The sequence below is a fragment of the Leuresthes tenuis genome, unplaced genomic scaffold, assembly GCF_036924035.1.
Source record: "Leuresthes tenuis unplaced genomic scaffold, fLeuTen1.0.hap1 SCAF_24, whole genome shotgun sequence".
NCBI classification, from domain to species: Eukaryota; Metazoa; Chordata; class Actinopteri; order Atheriniformes; family Atherinopsidae; genus Leuresthes; species Leuresthes tenuis.
In genome coordinates, this window is record NW_027325378.1 from 19,230,934 (window position 1) to 19,253,658 (window position 22,725).

Consider the following 22,725-nt stretch of genomic DNA (forward strand, 5'->3'; position numbering starts at 1 on the left):
TGGAAAAAGATGCAATGCAACAAACAGCACAGGTAACAGGCAAAAAAGTTGAACTAATCAGTCAATTCATCAAAAATATTTCAGCTTCTATGAAATATATGCCACAAACACTTCATATCTGCAACTGTGAAACAATCATAATGTCTTTAAGACAACTGCAAACAGTGAATGAGATATCAGGAGAGTCAAAGTGTGAGCAGGGTTGTCAGAGCCCACCGAGCGTATCCAACATTGTCATTGCTGCTCGCCTGTCTGCGCGTGGAGAACATCCGCTGTTGACAAGAGGTGAGCACCGGCTCCCCTCTGCATCAGTTTTGGATCACTACTCTCAATCAAAGCCAGGAGAGGAGGGCCTGCATAATGTGACAGAGCCTGTCTCTCCCTTTGCCTTTTGATGCCTGAGGAAGGCTCAACGAGAGCAACCCCTGTCAGAAACCTGCCCACAGGCCTAGACACAAAGAGATCCAGGAATGTGAGGACGCAGATAAACAGGCAGACGGAAAGTTGCAAATGTAGTGACAAACAAAAGAGCAGCAATGAGGCAAGAAAAGTGAGGGTGAGATAAACTGGTAGGAGGCAATATGCAATGATGAAGCAGGTAGATGCATCAAAGCTGTAAAGGACCCAGCTTATACAAACGCTGTCAAGTGCATGATAAGAATGCACTTTTTATTAAACAGCCCCCGAGGACCAACTAAATGTATTTGCAAAAAATGGCAGTCAGGTTTAATGACATTATGAGCCATTATAGAGGAAAAAAAATAATGCCTGATCTTATCATCTCCCTTGTTTCACATTGATTGCCATATCTGATATCTTGTTTCATATCTTTGCCCATCTAATGCACTAACAGCTGTGGAAATCGGAGCTGATGTGCACTGTTAACTGTGTTTATTGTGGTTGTGTAATTACAAACTGTATAATGCACAATCTAATTTATTAGATTAGTAAAAGGATTGTAAATCAGCAATTGTGAGATGGCGTGTTTGCTCTGCTGCTCCGTTGCTGTTGTGAAGAGTGCCATCTAGTGCACTCTAGCCAGGCTTGGTGTCAGCCTTTGAAGATGGGAAACAAGCTGAGGAGGCGTGAAGGAGAAGCTGTGCAGCTGCATGGAAGACATTAACATATGCTGGCTGAAATAAAGAAAGGAAATGAACCTTACTTTTTCCACAGTCACAGATAAGCTGTTTGCAACAGTTTCGAGCAAGAAAGGTGTCAATATTCAGAAGTAAGACGTAGATGTTTATCTTTTATAATCGTTTGTCTCATTGCTTTTTTCTCTAAGTGTAAATCAGTGAAAAAAAGGTTACCTTGAAATGGATACACTTTTGACACAAGGTCATCTGAGGATATGCTCAAGCAGGAGGATGTAGAAGAGTTGGAAACTACCGCTCATGTCACCACAGCACATTCCGCAGCTTTTACACTACGGAAAAGAAAGCATTGCTCCAACTTTACCACCCAATCATACCACGATAGGTCCTGGGACATACACGCAGTCAGAATCTCAAAATAACCCCCGACCAGACACAGGCTGGACCTCTTTAAGCTTTTTCTTTTTCTGTCGTGGCAAAATATCAAGGAAAATATTAGTCAAACTCGCCACTTGTGTGTAAATGAGCTCAAGATGGATCAGGAGCTCTGGATTCTATTTGAGGCCTTGTGAACCACAAGATTTTCACCCGCAGCTGAAAGCCAGTGGAGACCCAGATGTGCGGTACAAAGCTGGGGCAACTTTGAATGTGATTTCCTCTCTTAAGCCTTTAGTGTAGGTAAAGGCATTATAGGCGATCAAACCTCTTAGCCCTCCTACTTGTGGGATTTGATGTGCATTACTGACAGTGAGAAATGGGCTGCCTGAAATACAATATCTCACATCAGTGGAAGATGGAGAGGAGAGAGGGGGAGTGGGAAGGAAGCATGGGGGAGATTCTGGCAGACAATAAGAACTTTCCAACCTTATAGTTGTTAGGGGCTTCATTGTAAGACTGTAGAGACACCCTATGAATTTGAATAAAGCTTAAAGTTAAGATCTTATCAAGAAAAACATAAAGTTGCAAAAACTTTAGAGATAATTGTAATGCAGAGCTTTATTAAATAAAATAACGGAAAAGATGCATGAAACTAGTCAGTGGAGTAAGTGAAAAGCTAACATAGGCTAATGGTTATTGTTTAAATGTATTTCTAAAGCCAAGGTAAACCACTAAACCTCAAATTTATGAAGACAGGCTAAAAATAACCAATAAACAGCTTTAACAGTCAGGTAAAAGTAACAGGCTGTTGGAAAAGGAGTAAAAGGAGTATTGTAACAAATAAATAGTTAAAGTGGTTAGCTAAAGGTAAAAGATAAAATATAGCTAAATGTGCATAAATAATAATAAAAAACAAGGTGATATTTTCTGTTGAAAGCAATGAAACAGCTAGCTAAAAACACTAAATCCTTACTCAGAAAAACTCAGCCACTGTCTGGCTCAAAATGATACGGATGTCCATCGTACTCAAAGTCGTTGTCCACGTCGTCAAAATCTGATAAATATTCTGCCGTGCTGCACAAAACTATCAGTAGCAAACTCCATTTGAAGATAGCCATCCGTCACAGAGCACAGTAATAGCACAAATAAACTGTGCTTCAGCAGTGCGCGTCAATGACTTCATCCCACTAGATAACGTCATCAACATGTGGAGAAAGCCCCTGATAAGCCCCAATAACAACAGCACGGCAGCTCTGAACTAACAGTGCAATAGCATGTGTTCGTTCATTCATTCATTCCTCTTAAAGTATTGGTGAATTAAAGACAGATAATGTCTTATTTAGTGGCTGTATTGTCAATGTCCTGTTCACTCCTGTGATATGGATATATGTGGATCTCGAGTGAACTAAATAACATCCGAAGGACGCCGACTTTCACCAAACTGTTATCGGTGAGTAGATTAACGTATGTTATCCCAGAAATAAGTTTAAAAAAAAACTAACTTCAACCTTAAGGAGCTGCTGCACATGGCTGATTGACATGAAACATGGCCCCAACAAGCGAGCTGTATTTGGAAACACTATGGAAAGGATTATAAAACTTGTTCAAGAAGTTAATTTAACTGTGTGCCTGAAGGTGTAGGTTCTTAGCAGTCAGCTGTGTTTAAGATTTGGAGCAAGTACAAACAAAATGGGAAGGTTGTAAAGGGAACCATACAGGTTGACCAAGGAAGATGTAAAAGTGCCCTGACAGAAAATTCAAAGCAATATGCCGGAAAAAAAAGAAAAGAGATGCAATAAAATAAATGAAAAAAGGGCACAGACAGAAGTCAGCGCTTGTGACTGAATTATCATGAACCAGCCGAAGGAAATGGAGTAAACCATCAGTAACACCACTAACGAGGTTACGGTGGTCTAAAGAGAAGCAGAGTGGATGATTGGATATAAATTACACTCAGTCGACGTGTATCATCAATCTGCATTGGACAAAGAGGTGGTGCTGGAACTTTAGTACATGTCCAATGATGAATATCAATATGACAATCTGAAGAACACAATAAAATTTCCACCATTACTAATGATATAGGTTTGATGGCTTTCATTCCCTCTACAGTAAATACAACGGTGGATATTTAAATTCTGAACATTTTTCTCATTCTATCAATTGAAAGGATGTTTGGTGATGCTGAGGTCATTTTTTGGGATGGTAATGTCTCATTTGACAGCGCAAAGAGCCTTCAAATGTTTCCTAAGGAGAGACATATCACCTCAATGACACAGGCCAGAAAACAGTTGCGATCTCAATCCGATCAAAATCTTATGTTGGCAAAATGAAAAAAAAATAAAGGTCCATAACAAGACTGCATCCTGGAAAGCTGATCTGTCATCTCTTAAACAAGAAAGCTTGTAGCTGACTGGTTAGGAATATTGAAGTCCATGCGTCAAATAATTCAAGCTGTCACAACAGTCGGATGAGGTGAAAAAAAAGTTTTCACTTTTTGGTTTATGATTTCATATTCCCTCCACTGCATCTGAAAAACAAAAGGAATTACAGCATTTCATTATGTTGTACAAAGCCAGAATCTTATTCGACCAAAGTTGTTGTGTCTAACTGTAACCGTAGCACCATTCAACTGTGCCCGTGACCATACCGATTTTCAGATAAGTTGGAAACTGTTCTCCAACATATAGCTGTCAAGTAGTGATGTGTCAGTCGCGAACGAGCCGGTTCAAAGAGCCGGTTCAAAGAGCCGACTCTTTTAACTGAACGATGGGAGCTGGCTCTCGTCCATCCGTGAGCGGTTTTCTTTTTAACTTTTCGGAAAAGTACCTGTGGGTGGAGACGCGCTGAAGGAGAAAGAGTAGTGAAAGAGAGAGAGGAGTGTGGTGCAAAAATGAGTGAAATCAGAAAAAGAAGTAGTATTTGGATGCATTTTGACAGCTGTGTCAATAGCTGTCCTATTTTAATTTCTATGCTTAGGATTTGATTGGCATTTTTTATATGGTTTGTGTTGGAAGCTGGCTCTTCAAGCAAGTTAGAGGGATTTTACAACTGTAAATATAATTGGCTACAGCAATTTGTTGAAATTTAAGTGATATGTGTTCAATTACACATCACAAGCGCTACATTTGGCTGGATTCTAAAAGGTATAAGTGGTAAAATGGAGAGCCGTTTGGGAGCCGAAAGTGAGCTTCTGAGCCAAATTATTCCCATCACTACTGTCAAGTAGAATATTTTCTACAAAGCATTTAACTGTCCGTGATAGTTTAGCCTTCTCACCTGACAACAGTTTTTATTTCTTGTTGTCACAGAATGTTGTACATCCACAAATTCCATTTGATTTTTGTGATAAAATGTAAATACAATGTTAAAACACAACAGGATTGGAAACAGCTATCAAAGTTCATGCAAAAAGGAAGAATAAGAACAACTACAGTGGCTGAAAACTATACCAGGTGTTAGATTTGGTTTTGAAATGTCAGACAGGCTTTCTCAACAAGAATATGTTCTCTTCACAGCCACCAGACTCTGTGTAACAGGTTTACTGCCCCTTGAGCGTTAGCTTGTTGAGTGTGTGACTTTGGTGTAAGGACACCTTTGTTCAGACCTGACCTCAAGAGTTCAAAAACCTTCAAGGCTGTGGTTGACCAGCAGTTTCTAAAATTAGAAAACGAAAACATAAAAGCTTGTAATTATAACAACATGGCACGAAGGAATGATTATTTCAAAGTGATGGGAATGAAACAGAAACAAATATTTGGGAATAGTGCTTGATCCAAATGAGTAAACAGTTAAAATACAAAACTAATGTATGATGTTTGAAAGCCAGCTTTACTTTAACAGGTGGTACAGATGGTTCACTTGTAGGAAAAATATTGCCACAACATTACTATTAAGGCTTTGGGAAGGTTTGCCATCATACAGCTGCAACATGCAGTAAATCATTTGCCATTCAAAAGCTTTTCAGGTATTCCTGTAAAAGTCTTGATATGTAAAAATGTATGCAGTGTCATCACTTGCTGGTTTCTACTTTGAAAAGATGTGAGATTATTTTAATTTTAGCCTTAGTATAGTCACTATATTGATATATTTCTAAAGAGACTTCAATGAAAAGTGACTGAAGAAATAATGTAAGTCTCCTGCCAGACATGTTCTAAGACATAAAGGGAGAAAGGTGAAATAGGAACTATACTGAGGTGGTTTCTCTGTAAGAGACATTTTCACCTCCCTGTATTCATGGTTACCTTGGCTTATCTGTGCCCTTGCCCGTGATATAATTGAGCTTTTCAGAGTGGCAGCACATTAAAAGCCCCACATAGTGATATGGATTTGAAAATGACTACAATTTAAGTCTTTTATTAACAAAGTCGCTCGTTTTTTTTTCTTTTCTTTTATAATCAGGGTGAGGTTATTGGAGCTTAAAGAAACCAGATGTTTCCTTTTTACTGGCTTTCACCTTGTAAGGGACTTGCTGCCTCTGATATGGATACAGCACATAGAAAATGAGCTTGCTTCACTTTGTTGTGGTTTCAAAGTCAGCTGGACCTGTGATGTTACTTCAACACCTCCTCCGCACATGTTCATGCACTCACACTCGCCAAACACACTTCCTCCCCCTGGCAAACTTTTCTATAGGGACTTCCTGCTCTGAGTGCTGCCCACTCATCTCCCACTTCCTTGGCAACCACTTCCTCTTCCTGCTGCTGTGTTCCTGTGTATGTGTTTGTTTGTCATAATAGCACTTTTTTGTCTCTAGGGTTATCACATCAAATTTTACGTATTCATTTGTCAGGTCTGAGGTACACACTGATTTCTTTTATGTTTTTCCATGTTTGCATGCATGTGGCTGTGCTTATGTGAGACTGGACAGATGTTCATCCGGTCAGCTGATATCAGTGACCCTTTTAGCTGAAGCATAATGTGCAATGGGTGAATCACCACTCCTCCCCCTCTCGACCTCCTCTCTTCTTTGTCCCTCCATAGGAAATGTCCTGAGACAGTGAATACAGGACATATAAACTCAGTGGGACTGCAGGGGCGAAAGGCTACCAGCTGAGATCACAGTGTCAAAATGCCCCGAATCTGTCCTGAAAGTTAATGTGTGTAGGTGCACAGTTTGCTGTCTGTGCTACTATAGATCAAAGTGTCAGAACCTGTCAAATTTATGAGGCAGTGCCAAGATTGGAAATTACTTGCACAACACATCGAAAAGCTCATAATTTTTTGGGGTTCCAGTCTAGAAAAAAAATTAAAGATACACATTAAATTTAAGATTGATATTACGTCCGTGCATCCTTAGATAGAAATATTGCAATTTGACCTGAAGATGTTGGTTTATCTCTGCATGTTGAAGCTTTGTCATGCTATCTTTTGTATCACACGCATCATCGGCTACATCTTACACCCTCATATAGCTTTTAGAACGAAAGAGCTCACAAATAGGATTTCATGGTTATCATGTAACCGTTCTAAGGTTGAATTAAGCAGTACATATGGGTCTAGCTTTAGGATGATACATTATACCCATGAAAGTTTTTCTGAAATCTATAAGATCAACCTGTGCTGTGGGTCTGGCGTCTGTAATTATTCATTATTCCTTGTGATGGCAATACAGTAATCAAAATGCATTTTTGAATAACTGCACAAACATCTGAATAAGTTAACGTGAACTTTGGTTTGTTCATACAGATAATTATGATCCCAAAGTTTCTCAATCTGAAAAGCCTCGTCTAAGCCTCGGTTTAAGGCTCTTATCTCCACGAACATGATAACGTATGAACGTCTTTATCACATGGAAGGTCTTGCTGTCTGAACGAAATGAAGCATAAACTCTTTCTCAGTTTCATTGCTTCTGTAGTCTTTTTGGGGGGTGGTTTGTTGACAACCAAAAACAACGACAACCAAAATGGTTGTCAACAACATCTCTTTGCAGAAAACACCTTCAGGCAACCCACACCAACTGATCAACTGTATGTATAAAGTTTTTTTTACAATGTGTTCTCACTCCAATAGTCTTTTTTTCATTATAAAAAAGGATGTTGCTCATTTGTTTTTGTTCTTTTTGTTTCTCATTTATGATTCTAAATTATACAGAAACCATCCAGGTCTGAACAACCCATTTTAGTGAGTGAGCACCGTTACAGACTATAATTAAAAGACTTACTGTCCAGTTAAATCCAGCTATCAATGTACTTGGTAAGTTTGGATATAATAAAAAGGCTTATCGTACTGCTTTATTGCTTCCTGCCAGACCTGTTTTTGTGTGCCACCTGTGCTTGTGTAAGAGTAAATATGTAATGAGTAAGTGAGAGAGTGACGTGATCTTTGCCTGTCAGAGCCACTTTTCCCCCCGACCCCAGAGTCCAGAGGTTAATGACATCATTAGCATTCTGTTGGGGCTTGCCTTGCCTCTCTTTCCCGGCAGGGTTTGGATTCTGCTCAGAGGCTGACTAAGCTGGGGACTTAACGCGGGGAAGTCTGAGAGCAGAGATTGTGTGTGCCAATGTGTACGTGCAAGAGGCACTGAGAGAGAATGGGTGTTGGGTGGTGGTGATGGTTGAGTGATCATTTCGAAAGTGTCACACAATACTGGTACTGTGAGTCAGAAGCTGAGGATGAGGCAGGAAGCCCGAGAAGAACTGGACTTGGGGGGGGGGGGGGGGGGGGGGGGGGGGGGGGGGGTGTTAAGTAGTTACTGGGCCTCTTAGTCAGAGGGAGGGTTGCTCATAGGTACACATACTGATTATGAGAGCCTTCAGTAGGAAATTATTTGCCTAGTCCAATTACCAGCAAGATAAAAAGAAGGTTTGGAGGTTTTTTTTTAAATTTTTTATAGGGATTACCAGCTAGAAAAAGTGCAAATGCTTACCTGACCATTTTTATTACCAAGTAAACAACCAAGTGTAATACATATATTTAAATAGGTCCTTTTTTAAATTTGTGAGACTTTTTCCAACACTGGGTTATCAACATTTGTGTTGCCGGAAACTCTCAACACAGTAGTAAATAGTCATTGCATCCTGCTTGTCTAATATCTCTGTCCTCAGAACCCAAGTTACTCACAGCAAAGTCTCCCTTTATTTGTTTCCAGGGAGTACAGAATACACTTGTTGTTGAAAAAAAAAAAACTATAAGAGGGAATCATTATAACAAACCTGGGGGCTAGAAAACCAATGCAAATTGGCAAAGGATGCTGTGAAGTTGGATGCAGAATCAGAGTCAGATGCTATTCGGATTTATCACAATTAGCTTCATTGCTACAATGAAAATCTTCAAGTCTTTTAACAGTGTTCATTTGATTAACTACTGCATATCTATGCAGTAAACAGACCTAAACTTAAATCTCATCCAAGCCTCACAGCCCTAAACACTGGAGTCTGTGTTAATAAAATCTCTGTCCTTGTAAGAATGAAAATACAAGAACACGTAAAGAAAAAAAAAGAATATTCCAGGCCCATCATGACATAAATAAATGGTAAATGGTGGGCTAACCACTCTCAAAGGGACACTCTACTGACTGAATGTTACAGTTGCAGAAAACCCAGCACTGACGGAAACACTAGTCCACAGACTCCTGCTGCCTCTTATTTTCTCAGTCCTAATTGCCTTTGGTCTGTGTTTGTGTCTGCGAATGTGCATGTGTGTTTACATTTTTTTTTTCTTTCGATTTTTATACCAAGGCAGCAGAAGGAAAACAGTTATGTAAGCAAGGCAAGCAAGTTGCCTGTGGTTCTGTCCTCAGGGAAGCGTCAGTGCTTAGCTCTCTCGCTTTAATTTCATTTTCCCTTTTTCTGTTCATTTCCATTTTCAATTAGACAGGATCAAGCTTCTGCACAAACCTCACCCTGAGCGCCTATAGATTTATGCCTTTAGAGAAGAGCCAGAGGCAAATTTTCATAAATGAGCCTCCCTCACAAAATCAAGGAAACAGTAGCATTTAGGCAATGACCGCTTTTGATTAGCATATCCGTATGATGGCATTTAGCTTCCAGCGTGTTAGACAGGCAGAACATGGACAAGGGGAAATGCCAAAAGCTGATGTCTTGGTCTGTTGTCATGCGTTTGGAGACAGAACAGGCGCAGTGACTCAGAAAATTCTTTTTTTCCCCCCCTCCAGGTGACTGTTGGCTGTGTCAACACATTATCTGGGAAGAAGACATACAGGAGGGAGGCAGCAGGGGTGATGGGGGAGGTGATTTTCCATACAGATGACTTGCACTTCAGACATGGACTGAGAATCTAGGTGGCAGAGCGCAAGCTGAGACGCTCACAGCAGCGTGCCAGTTCTTGCACAGTGTGGGTATTCCACACCTCTGTGCTGGAGCGCTGGACTGACCCAAATATAACACGGCCACTCTGACGTTGCTGGGTTCTCCATTTCTCCACAGCTGAGTGTCAACATGAAAATAGCCTCACTGGAATTAGTTTAGGGAAATAAAAAAAAAAGAATAGATAAAACCATTCGGCAGTAATTTGGCGCAGGATTATTTAAAATCTGCAGATGCTTTTGCATCTACAGTACAGTCATGTAAAAAGTCCCCTGATGGTAAATGTTTTTTTTTTTCAAAACATATTTGAACAGCAACTTGATCTCTTTGAAACAGTGCCTGCAGATAAAGCTAAAATACGATTCTGTGTTAATTTATTGACAAAAATATATCATTAGATGTCATTTTATTCTTTGGAAAAGATCACCATTTTCTTTCTGTAAATATGGATTTTTCATTTAAATCCAACTAACACTGTTTCAAAGCTCTTCAAATGTGGGCTTTGACTTGGTTATAACCCTCCATCTCTTTGTTTGAGGCGTTTCCTTATTTTTAACCTTTGAGTCTCTCAGCAAGACTTTATGCATGCAGGAAATTTTCAAGCTTGCTTTTGTAGGATGTTTTAGACAGAGACATTTTTCCATCAAGTCACGAGACTCACGTTTGCTTATTTAGCTAAATGGCTGATAAAGTCTGCTTACAACAGCTTTGTTGTTAGCTGTCAAAACTGACAACTGCCTGCTCATGTCTGAAATTATGGACCCATTCTTTTAGAATCTTGAGTGACAAATCTGCAACGGATGAAGAAAATTAGGAGAGGTCTTCAGAATCTATTTTTCCAATTGGTTCTGTTGCAATTATTCTTAGAATCAGAGCGTATTCAGAAAAAGGTGTTTTCACATTAATGCCCCTCAAGACGAAAAACACTTACAGCCAGGGAAGTTTTTTTTTCTTCAAAATGTTTGATAAGACAAGAAAAAAAAGTACTGATAGATATGTGACTTATTATAAGCTACATGTATTAGGTCAGCCAAAGGTCACTCCAGGTCAGTCCCTGCCATATTTCATAGCTCAAGAGACAACTTCCATGGTTGTTATTTAAATTTCCTGCTTAAAGAGAATGAGAGGGAAAATCTCTCATTAGTTGTATTGCAAACAGTTCTAGAATATCAGTCATTCTAATTAAATTAAACAGGTGTGAAAATGTGTTATTCGAAAGGTTCCTGAGTCTTTACACCAGCTGGCAAATTATTGATGAAAAAAAAAATAATAATAATTTACACCTCAATCATCTCCCTCAATAATATCTCGTAAGCTTCCCTTTGGCAAAGCAACCAAATCCCATGCTGCTCCAATGAGACATGGATCAATAATTAGGTATACTACACTGTGAGAACATCCTGCACCAGAGAGAGAAGCCATAAAGGTCCCAAAGATGGTGTATTCATTAAGACCTTTGCTTCTGTAATCACATGCAGCTCTGGTGGCCGAGGATCAAATGCCTCCCCTATTCTCTCTGTGGTGTCTCTTCGTCTCTCCATCACTCTCAAATGCTGCCTGTCTCTAAATAAAGATTAAACAGAGAGAAGCTGGGATGAGACATCCAGTGCTTCATTCTGTTGGAGCGTCCACATGTGTGTCTCTGCATGTGAGCCTTCCAATAAACCAACAACCTGCCTCATTTGATGCACAGGCCTGGACTCACTTTAGGCACAGTTCTCAATTTAAATGCCTCCAAGAGCTAACCTTCCCACTCACTGCTGTCGCTTTTATTTTTGCTTTTTGTGTGTGTGTATGATGCTGAGTCGAGGTTCGAGAGATAGCAATCACCCTGATAATGAAAGAACATGAGAAATAGAATGTTAGAAACATGTCAGCCTGCTTTACAAACTATCCTCTTCATGGCATACCTGTAAATACCAAGCATTCCCTGCTTGTCAGCTACTTTACATTTCACAATTACTAAATGGTCTAAAATTAAAACTCCCTTGTTATCTCAAAACAAAAGGTGGGGAGGTGATGTAGCTCAGCTAAAACACTCCCACGCTAATGATTCAATCTATGCAGAGAGAAAGAAGAAGACTGACTGAAAAGACAACAGCGTGTGTGTTCTTTGCATTTATGTGCAGCAAAAGAAAAATGACAATGACAAAAATGCCAATTGGTTATGGCTAATGATGTGACATGAAAGGCTCCTGGGGGAAGTGCTTCTACATGTTTGTATGTATATTTGTTTGAGGTGGCGAGCGTTTGGGTATTCTCTCAAAAACTAGTGAGATCATTTGCATAGCATTGATGCACAGTGCAGTCCCAGCAGGAGCAATGCAGTTCAGTGGGTAAAGCCATGCTTTGTAAGTGCGCTATGATGGCACACCGATTCCTCTGAGCATGTGTGGCAGTTCCCTCGGTTTGTAAAGTGACTGCTGAATATTGGATTAACAGGATATGCTGCATTAAACAAAACAAATACTGTCTGCAAAGAATACAAGCCTGTAACCATCCATATCTATATCAAATATGTCATCACTTTTGTGTCTGGTCCATGTTGGATACTTTTCTCCATGACCAGCAGAAGGACATCCTTTCTGTTATATTTACTTTGTTTTCTCGACTTTGGCCGACCCTGCAGCATCTTAGCTGCCCAGGAAGCAGGGAGCCTTGTAAATTAGATTAAGATACTGTGTGAAACACTGGTTCATTCCATAATGCTGTATCGACATTGGCAGCTGCCAATAAAATTCATGACATCTTCATCATCATCCTGAGTGGAATGAACAGCCCTGTCAGCTCGCACAGCGGGTGGGGTGGAGGGAGCTGCAAGCTGGAGGGAGAAAGAAAAAAAAAATCATGGATATAGGCAGAGGCATGTGTACATACAGTAGAGCTAATTTACAGCTAATGCAGCTAATTTACATACATATCTAGTCAGCAGACAATTAAAGCACAGTGCATTGAGATAGAATCGAGTGGCAGTCTAACCTCTATATTGGCAAAGCATAGGACAACAGTGATGCGATACATAATCCGAGCTAATGCCATTTGCAGACGTGTCACCCTGAGAGAGGAGGCGAGTTCATGCCTGACCCCTTTCCTTTAACCCCAAGCTCTGGATCTGTGGAATAGTTTTACATATCTAGTCGACCTGTCCATTTGACATGACCTCGGGGCACGGCTGGGAAACACAGGCAGGTTTAACCAAATCTCACGCAGCCTGGTTGAAAAATGACTCTCCAGGTAATGTGGCCTGCATTTTCCCCTCTCTCTCATCCCAGGTGAATTCCATGGATTTAAAAAGGATGCTTTGAATTCAGCCAGGGATTCGATGAGAACAATCTGGAAACATGGCTGGCTGATTATGTACGGTCGGTGAGGGGGACATTCTCATTCATGTATGCACCTCAGCATGCGCACTTCTTCATATTCATTATATGAATCTGCTGCTCACTTCAAGACAGACTTCAGAGGAAAGTCATAGAGGTGCAGAACACCAGCACATATCCATTACTTATTGCCTCATATGCAGTTGTGCTGTATGCCATTTAATTTCCATTCCATGTGTTCCTTATGCATCCTACATACGGGAGTCCAGATGCTGCCGTTTGTAATCAAAAGGACACAGGGGTCAAATTCATTCATAGCCTTTACAGAATATAAACATACATTATGTTACCCATAAATCCTTTTACAGATGATATTGATACCCTCAAGATAAAAACTCATGGTTTGCGCCATATATCAATACTCTTTTGTGCCCAGAAGTGGCCACATAGGTTTTCCCCTAAATCCAAACTATGCAGTATGAAGAGGGGATTTTTTTTTCTTTTTGGGTAGCCATTATAACCTACTCATGTCTAACTCTTAAAATAATCGTTCAAACTTGCCATTAAAATTCTATTAGTTGCCTCTTTAAAATTTTCACAACCCATTACATACTTCACAGGATTTACTACACTATATGAAGGCCTTTTACACATGTTTTTGAGCACTGAGCACTTACATAAAACAGCAGTCTCATATATTGTGTGTCAGTAGGTTGGTAAACCAAGGGCTTTGGGTCAGGTTCTGTCCACCCTTTAAAATAACATTAGTGCCCACAATGAGAACCTCGCTTTTATGGTTTGCAACATCTCAACTCCATTGTATGAAATTACATGCACATGATTTGCAAGGTTTTCCATAAATATCACCTGGTAACACCTGATAATAATCAATATTCTGCAGTAGTCTGCAATATTCTGTAGAAATTTTCTCAGATAGAAATATGAAATTAAATAGCCAGCTGTTAGCCCTCTTGTATAATTGGAAAGATTGCATCTCCATTGAAATACAATCATAAAACAAAAACATACAACTATATTGAAACAACTGCAACATACAGTAGATGCCTGTCTTTGGTGTAATATGTGGTCACTCACTGAAAACTGCAGAAAAATGGCATGCATATGTTTTATGTTTATGCATTTAGCAGACGCTTTTATCCAAAGCGACTTACAGTTAGGCATGTAGGGTAAGGGGGTCTTGCCTAAGGACCCCTACTGGAGGTAGATGTTATTACCCATTGTAATTCTATGCTTGAGTACAGAAAATTATTTTTAAAATTGTAATGACTTTAAGAACTGTGACATGTTTTTTTTTCCTACTTTTTTCCTTATTAAACAAATCATATTCAAAGACCAATTAACTGATCTTATTGACTCTGTTTGGAACCCATTCATGCTCTGATGAGGTCAGGTAGAGTTTTAATTTACTGACAAACATCTATCTGTATGTCTGTTTGATTAACAAATCTCATAATGGGCATGAGTTAAGCTGACCTGGAATCTTCTCATTGCTGAATCAGGGGATGAGAACATGATATGTAGTAATTAGGCCTTAATACTTCCCCAAAATACTTTTTTTTTTTTTTAAAAACAGATTTCCATTAGTTTGAAGATATATTTTCACCCAGTCAAGAACGCAGACATTTCGGTGAAAACATGTAGTTTGAAATAAATATTTGGGCTCAGCAAAGCCAACCAGACATGGAAAAAACGTGACATAGGTGTCATTGTTGTTTAGGTTTCCAGCGCATACTCATCGCACAAAGCATGCGTGAAGCAGGCTGAGATGCCCTAAACCTCTATTTGTTGTGTATACACGAAACAAAGCTTTGGAAATGTTTGTTTTAAAAGCTTTTTGAAAAATACTATCTGACTGAAAATGCATGTGGATGTGGATGAGAGGTGCAAACGCAGAAGAAAGAGGTCATTTTGCAAGATGTCCATGTTAGTATGAACAGGGCTTTTAGTCTGTGATGCATTTAAGGAAATTGATTTAGAAATAATGCATAACTTCATTGTTTGGTTGCACCCCCCGCCCTCAAATGTGATCTCCAATCAGCTTTTTCCATTTACTCCTTGATATATTGCATTAGAAAAACCTTGTAATCCTTGGGTGTCACGATTACAAGTCTGCCTTAACCATCCATAAAACGTCAACAAGAAACTTAATCTGAACATATTCTGAGCAAATTTGCAGAATAGACCTGTTACGGTTCCTCTAAGGTCGTCTGGTCTACCTCTAATCTGACAATAAACAAAAATAAACATCAAATGCAAAAACATTGCAGTTACTCGGACTGCAAATAGGAGATGATAGATAGCTGATCACATGTCTGTGTTTTGTCATTATATTTTACAATAATGTCTTAACTCAGAATCTGTTGGCACAGTTGATTGGACAACAGCTCTTCACTATTTTAAAGATGTGTTCTGTGCTTTTCAACCAGTCAAACAGTTTGAAGTCATTAACACAGCTGTCTTTTTGTCATTCAGTGGCAAAAAGTGTACATAACCAGTCAGATGTTTGATGACATCACGTGCCTTCCTTCTGGACACTTTAACATAAAGCATTCTCTGGCACCTTACCTGAACCTAAATCTCCACTCAACCAACATCTTATTCTAGCTTTAAATCTAATGTTAATCCCTCTGAAATTGTGAGGAAGGGGCTAAAATGTCTTTACAAAACACAACATCATCAATCAATGGTTTTGCACCAAATTTTCTACACAGAAGTTACACACTTCATCGTTTCTATGACCTCTTAGGACATTCGATTAATACCTTATACATTTAAACTCCAACTTTAAATAAACCTTCAATTTAAAATCTAAACATTGTGAGCACCCATAAGGAAGTTAAGCTCTGCTTGTAAAATTAACTGTCCCCGCAACATGTGAAAACCAGCACAAGTGCACTCATTCACAAAATTGTATGTGCATTTTAGTGGAGAAAATAAATCTTACACATAACATAAGGTAAAATGAACACTGCAGACCATGACAAATATTATATAAACAGCAATGAGGTACAAAACACTCCAGCGCACAGAAAACAAACTCGAGCTTCCTTCGAGGAAGCTGCTGCTCTGAGGTCATGAAGGAGTCCAGGACTTGCCTTCCTCTGGCTGCGCCAATGCAAAACAATCTGTGCTTCAGAGGTCAGAAGTTAATGAAATTCCTGTGTTCAGTTAAATGGTCATTTAGGTAATATACTGAGCTCCATACAAACCCGCCATAAATCATCCTAATTTAATAAATGTAGGAATAATGACGAGACGTCCAGCGAAGACATTGACTCACAGACCTCATCCCACTTTAATAGTCGCGGTGTAAAACAGAGAGATGTCGGACAGCATTTAAATGGAAATGCATCATAGACAACTGGGTCAAATCCTACCTGAAGATTTGTGCTCTACATTCTCCACCTTGCGTTAGGAACTGTGTGTGTGCGTGTTTGAAAAAACATGATTATTCAGGCAACTATTTTCAAGGCAACAGAACTGTGATTGTTTTCCTCTTTTTTTGAATATTCAACCCTCTAAAAAAAAACTAATAAAAAAACAAAAACTGCCAACTATCAGTTTGGACACATTAGCGCATAGCAACCATCAGCCAAGATCTATATTTTACAAGCAACTCTGTGTTTCCAGTAGGAGGCATAATGAGGTGTGAAGGAGAAAATCTGGTGTTGTACACATCCCTGGTGGATATCATTTGGGTTTTGGAACTGAAGGGACATTGTTGTTCAATGGAATTTACAGCCTTTTCAAAGTACAGTTACATCTAACCTACACCTAACCAACAGTGGTCTTTTGTTTTTCTTTAAATTTCAGCTTTCGTGTCATGGAAAGGATGGGTACACAAATGAGTTGTTTCTAGCAGACTTCAGTGGATGTACATTCAGGAAAGAATGAAAAATGACCAGCACTGAAAAGCAGAATGTTTTAAAGTTAATTTCTACATCTTTTCCACATTTTTTCTTCTTAAGTCTTATACATAAGATGCATACACCAATTATCCCCTCTGCATCTCCTTTTAGCTTTTCCATTACAATTTAGTGCCCCCTAATGGTTGTAAAGCTTTGTTACCTCAAAGATGGCTCCTGAGAAGCTGTAAATTTAATTTATTTCAGCAATATAGTAATGTAACAAACAAATTACTTCTTCAGAGAAATTCAGCAATATCTTCATGCTCATGTGACAGTGCTCCTCTAAAAACTGGAAGCAGCTCAATATATACCCCCCTTCTGACGCAAGCTCATCTTCTCCCCACTTTTCCCTGCCAGAGTAAAAAGTCCATTTGATAGAAGCAACAACAGGATCCACTGCAGGAGCAGCCGCAGAAACATCCAGCATGAAGACAGATCAATGAAATTCTTTTGACTTTCAAGCCTCAAAATGCCAGAATGCCAAAGAGTGCAAAAAAAAAAAAAAGAAAGAAAAAAAAGCAACATTTCTCATTGCCCTATCAGAACCCACTGATTCTATGTGACATTTCCCGGCAATTTCCTTCACTATGTAAATGTCTTCCAGCAATCTGATTTAAACAAATGTCATGAGTTAAACAACAACCGGACAGAATTTTTCAGGTCTCACTGAAAACAATCTAATGGCAGAATTAGAGCTGGAGACAGGTATGATATTTTTCTTTTCTTTTTGTCTATGGTGTATCAAATATAAGAGCTGGTTCACGGTGCTAATATTTGATAGAACACAGAGTCTCTCTCTGTGTAGTTTTAAGCTCAAATATAAATCTGGCACAGTGTATACCTCTTTCCTCACCAGAGGAACCCCTGTAAAAGTTCAAAGCTGAGGCCCATAACAGCATGTGGCCGTCTCTGCTCCAGTGCAACCTGTATTCCTGTATGGCTGCTGCTGGGGGCATAGGTGGGCTCAGATCTTGTGTTGGGAAGGAAGTACTGTGTTTGAGAGGGTGGTGGGAATTGATTCTGTATTTGTGTAGGAATGCAGCAGTCGTTATCCAGCAATGTGCCAATTCCAATGTGGTTGGACCTCTGGGATGTTCAATGTGGATTTGGCAATTTGTTGTCCACTCAGAGCTCAGCTCTGCTACTGTGAATGACACTGTCATGACACTCGGGTGCTGATTAACGGTCCAGTCTGACAAACGGCTTAATTATGGGGTACAGTGAATAACGCACTCACGATAACCTTCAGTATAAAACATCAGCAAGGAGACGATCTGCCCTCATGCATTATGTTGATAAAGCATGTGTGACTGGAATGCTGCTCATTTCACTCATATTACTCCACCGAGATGCTTTTCACAATCATTAAAACGTTAAAGTTATGGAAAATTTGTGAGTGTGATATGTAAATTACTTTATATATATATATATATATATATATATACACACACGATAAATAACTGCAATGGTCTGATCCTATACTATGTTCTGCTGCTGTCTCCTCTGTTTTTCTTTGACTGACAGTGCCCCCATGTGGAGGTGAGCCAAAGCACCACACTAAAAATTAAACTTGAGTAATAAACTCCAGTAAGATGGAATATATTGCATTTCATTTGCTTAATTATAGCTTGTGTCTTATCTCCTTACATTATGTCATTTTTGGAAGTTTGCTTTGCTGACTTACAGAACAATGTTCTGTCATCCTACTTCAGTTTTAATTTTTTTCCCCTCTTTGTTTTAATTCTTATTTGATACATTTGTCTGAAGACAAAAAAAAAAAAAAAAAAAAGTAATTTTTGCATGATCATCAGAGAATGTCCTCAGATTCAGATGCAGGCTTTGTCGCCCTTATACTGTTGAAGATACTTGTTCAAGACACAGATAAGCAGCAAAAGAGTACAACGCAGCAACCGTCATCAGTATGCACATTCACTTAACTTGAATTCTCTTGACAATGAGCTCATTCTGAGATTTTCCATGCAGACATGCAGGGTCTCATATGCAGCTTGTCCAAAACATTTTTCTTTAAGATTAAATGGTTTCAGTAAATGTGCAACGTCTTTCAGAATTATTTTTTTTTTTCTGTTAAAGAGGTCAGAAACTTGACTTTCAACAAGGGTAAAATAAGACAGATTTTCCTGCTGTAATATAGACAGTATATTTACTGTATATATACTTTTTTGACATACAATTACTGTATAAATGTTTATAAAATAAATTTCTATACCTGCTTAATCCAAATCAGTGGGGGCAGGGGCCTATCCCTGTTGCCATTGGGCAGGTTGCCAGTCCATCACAGAGCCACACAGAGACAAATAACCATTGCGCTCACACCTTGGGTCAATTTAGAATCACCAATCAACCTAACATGCATGTTTTTGGGCGGTGGGAGGATGCCGGAGAAACCCAGGTAGAACTCACACTTGTACAGGGAGAACTCCACACAGAAAGGCCCCAGCCAGAATTTGAACCAGGAACCCTCTTACTGTGAGGTGACGGTGCTAACCATCCTCGATATAGATAAAAAAGGTAAATAGATGAACAAAACCTTTAGAAAATATAGGAATACTTAGTATTGTGCTACTTAAAAATACAAATTCCCATTAATTTAGTTACAATCTTGATTGTAAAGCAACTTTGAGTATTTTAAAATTTATACTCAGACAGAGCTTTATTAGTCATGACGTCATCACGTTTACAGAATCGTATTCTCTATGGTCAGCTTGATGTGCTGTAGAGGTAGGTCATGGAATAAGTCATGTCTATGTGAACTAAAAGACACAAAAGCACCCATAACCACACATATGTTCCAAAGCCACGCTTTGTCATGATCGTGAGGACCTGTATGAAGATTTACACTCATGGAAAGCTTGAAGTTTGTGAACTTGTGTTGTGCTGGCCTGCTTTATGAGAGCTATTTACACAGTTCTAGTTTTTCCAAGTGCCTCTTATTAGCTTGCTATAACTGGTGCTGATGATGTTTATGGACGTTTCATTGCTTGTGATGGACATTTAAACAGGTGTTTGCGGTTTATGAGGTCAAGCTGTTTGAAAAGAGCCTGGGGTGGGTTTCATGAGGCACAGAGTGCACATTGGTCGACCAGTTTAAACTTCAGTTTTTCAAGCACAGAAATACAAACACTGTCTCTTAAAATCTTTATCTGTGACTTGATGGCGAGTGCACTACATTTTTCCCAGCTAGTTTATTGCTATTCACATAACCCCCACTTGTTTTCCCCCACTAACCAGTTGTGATGTCATTGTGTTCTTTCTAATGCAGCACTTGAGGGTATGGTGACACTTTTGCTCTTGGGCCCGCTCTACAGTGGTGGCTGTCATAAAAAGAACCACCTGCAGTATGTTTGTTGTCATGCTGACAAACTCACATGTCGACAACTTTACTGAGAAAGCCAAACAGAGCAAACACGACACAATGCAACCAGTAAGCTAACTGGTAGATATCAGTCAAATAGCAACAAAGCCAAGTTTGCATTCTTTTGTACCGTGCCCTCTCTCTGAGTTGTCGTCAGTCAAAATAAAGCCAAATGGTCTTATATTACATTATATCTGGTAAAATATTTGAGTCTTTTTATCTAGTAGTTTGCTTCTTATCTTATCGTTTGTGTGTGGTGTAGTACAGTAAAGCTAAATGATATGCTGCTGGGCTAGGAACCAACGTTTTGTTTCTGTGCCTCCAGCCACTCCAGGTGAGGTTCAGACCCAGCAATGTGTATAATAGATAGAACGAGTCAAGGACCACATAGTTTTACGGGTTCACACACTTATCTAGAGCTGCCTTAATAAGCAGAGATAAGGAACATATTACAAAGGCAAATATTTAAAGTACTTTTTTTGTAAATGTAAAACTATCTGACATCCCATCCCTGTGTACATATGAGTGCGAACGTCAATGGAGGATAAAAAGATTTTTGGAAAAATGTTTTTCCAAAGTCTTCACTTCTGTCAGCTGATTTAACTTTTTGTAATAACACAAATGGTGCTAATTGTCAGAATGAGTTGCACAGAAGGCTGCACTATGGGCTTAATGTTGTTGGGAATTTATTTTTACTTCATACCACTTGTCATACAGAAAATAACCACTGGGTTACTCATTCATGGTGCACTACACCTGAGCTCTGCTAAAATTATATTCCATGCCCCCATTCAGCTTGTCAGTATTACTGCTGGCCTATTAAGACCAAAACAGTTAATAAACAATTTTGTTCGCAGTGAATTGACATGACAAGCTGCGAACTGGACAGCTTCATAATACTCCGAACATGTAAGCTTGACTTGAAAACCTCAAAAAGTAATTTTTTTTCCTGTGCAGTTTTTTTTTTTTTTGTGGATGCACTGCATTTCTGTGCCGACTATGTTTTTTGGGAGACAATCTGTTGGCTTCTTTGAAAGTGAATTTGTGGAAACCAAAACAACACATTGATAAATGTTGAATCCAGAAACAAGTCAAAATTTATTTGCTAAGCTTCTACTGTGCATGCTTACTGGACCAAATAGGATTTCTGAGATTCAAGGTTTTTTTGCTCAGCTTGTTATTCCTCAGTACTATATGTGGCATCTTTGAGCTTAATCATCAACCTCCCATTCACAGCTTTTCCAATGATTTAATGTAAAAAAAACTACGATTAAGTCGAATTCAGCAATACTCAGTGGCATCTAAAAAATTGTAGATTGCAAGCAGCTATAACGTGCCTACATGGTGAAGAAGGGGGTACGTACTGATACAAAACTAAAGGCAGGGGACCAACAGGAGTAATGTGGAGGGGAAGAGACCTGCTAAGAAAGTCTTGTCAGGGGTGCTAACACTAATGATCTCTCACCATCTCAGTCAGCAGGACCTGTCTCAGCAGGTAGCGGGAAACATGTCAGCTGGCATCAGGAAGTACCCTACAACCGCACACACTCCTGTCTGGCACTCAGTCATGCTGACACACGTGTGCCCAGACAAAACATGAAAAATGTTTTGCTACCAAATGATTAAACACATTTTGTTGTCCACGTTTACACACGTAATTAACCAAAACCTTGTCGACTTGCAGACCTGAAAAGCTCTCTCTGCGTCGCCCTGATTTTCCATCAGAACCGTCGGCATCTCCAGTTTACACACTGACAGTGAATAAGATCATTAGTAACAGGGAGAGGAGGAGAGGCACAAACAGCCATCCGTGGAGACAGCAGCACAGCAACAAATTGCCAGGGAGCTAATCTGAAGGCATGTGTGTGGTGATGTTGGGAGTAGAGGGATATGGTAGCAGGGGGAGTGAGGTTGTGGGCCTTTGGCCAGGACTCCCACCGTTATCTGTCATCACAGCAGCTCTGAAAGGTTATGTGAGCCTTGTGCGTGACAGCCTGTCAGAGCCATCGGTCCAACCTCGGCATGCCACTAAACAGAACTCTTTCACTGCGGAGGGGTAATTACTGGGATGTGGAGTAGGACTGAGAGGGAGTGAAGGAATGAAATGGACACAAGACGAGGATGTAAGCAAAAACAAAAAGTGTGGAAGGAGAAGCTTGGCACATGGTTTTAAAGAGGTTTTGCAAATAAAAGCAGGATTTTTATTAAAAGTGTGGTAGAGAACTTGTGCCTGGGATGAAACTGTTCTGACAAACAAAACCCTGGCATCTAGTTTTACTCCCCTTCCCAATAAATCACATGTAGCCTGCCCTACACAGCAAGATTAAATTTTGCAAAATAAATGGGCTAAAACTGATTCACAAG